This window comes from Drosophila willistoni, unplaced genomic scaffold (assembly GCF_018902025.1).
Source record: "Drosophila willistoni isolate 14030-0811.24 unplaced genomic scaffold, UCI_dwil_1.1 Seg624, whole genome shotgun sequence".
Classification (NCBI taxonomy): domain Eukaryota; kingdom Metazoa; phylum Arthropoda; class Insecta; order Diptera; family Drosophilidae; genus Drosophila; species Drosophila willistoni.
The window spans coordinates 6,487-7,809 of record NW_025814543.1 but is presented as its reverse complement, the minus strand read 5'-3'; the positions used below and the strand labels follow the sequence as shown (position 1 = coordinate 7,809).

Genomic DNA, 1,323 nt, shown 5'->3' with positions numbered 1-1,323 from the left:
CGCTGCAATGTACAGCCGCCCATTGTACTCAGTGTCTGGAGTCACCTCATTGAAATCCAAACAGCGAACATTTCTGAAATCCTTAAAAATTCCAAAGAACTCTTCCAACAGGTCGCAAAAGTTTTTCTCACATTCTGAGGAAGATATAACCACGACAAACGGCCTGTTCTCTGGAGAATGTTAACGTACGGGGGCCGCTGACCATTTATAACATCAGGTTCCATTTCGATTTTATGTTTAACCGGGCGTGGTCAGGACTTTATTCCGCAGCCTCCCATATCGCATGCCTCCTGCATATCTCCATACGAGTGGTTTTCTAGACTCTCCTCACTGGATTCGAGAATATATTTGATCCTATTTTCAAAAGACGGAATATTCAGTCACTGAATTTTGATTTTCTATTCCTAATACTTACCGTTTAGTCTCTATGGTTATTTCATGTCCTTGGGCTTTTCGTTTAATACCTCGCTTGCAATCAATAGTGGATGGCTGGACGGATCCGCCACTAGATCCCGAGGATAGCTCAATGACGGAAGATTCACTATCTTCGATACTTGAGTCTGACACCGAATTATCGACTAATGGATCGGCGAAATCCTCGCCCCCAAGGGAAAATAGTATCAAGCCCACAAAATTGTTGCCTTCATAGCAAGACACAACCGGCTTAATTTGTTTGTTTTTGCCTAGACCAGCAACTTCTATTAAAAGATCTGAATCGGCACACGTTACATCAGATGCAGAAATCTCCAATGTTTCCGGCTCAATATTGAGAAGGCTCTGAAGCTCAGCCTTTAGCTCTTATACGGTAGCTGAGATTGGGAGCTTCGTAACCAATGGCTGGAAAAGAACACTTGGTCACGATTATGAAAACTTATATTCTCACGTTTACTAACCTTTCCGGATTGCATGATCAATTGAACAGTCAACATGTTTTCACTTTTGTTTTTCTCTTTTTTGATTTTCAGAAGTAAGTAAGAAGTGTTTTATTTTTGATGTTGACTGTATGAGTTCACGAATTAGAATGATTCAAGTACTGTACCCCCTTGACCAGGTCGAATTTACAAACATCCCAGGCCTTCTTGGATCTCAAAATGTGTGAATTGCTTCCGTCCAGCTGAGAGTACTAGATATTTTCGAAAATAAACTTAGCAGTATGAAATTGCCAAATCTTTCTGTCTCTTTTTAATCAGTGAATTATTAGCAATTTTAGTTGAAAAACTAAGAGATTATTGAATAGAACCCAAGTAAATTCGTTACTTTCTACGCAAATGTCATAAAAATTTGTTATTTCTCAGTTTAATATAACCATTAATGACTGTGCCG

At 39.4% G+C, this 1,323-nt stretch overlaps 1 long non-coding RNA gene across 1 annotated transcript; it reads right to left on the bottom strand.

Moving 5' to 3' along the window:
• Positions 1 to 235: 235 nt before the first annotated feature.
• Positions 236 to 965, bottom strand: LOC124461754. Its single transcript, XR_006955250.1, has 3 exons — positions 894 to 965; positions 416 to 837; positions 236 to 354 (listed from the first exon to the last, which is right to left on the bottom strand). It is a non-coding gene; the product is annotated as an uncharacterized LOC124461754 (long non-coding RNA).
• Positions 966 to 1,323: the final 358 nt, after the last annotated feature.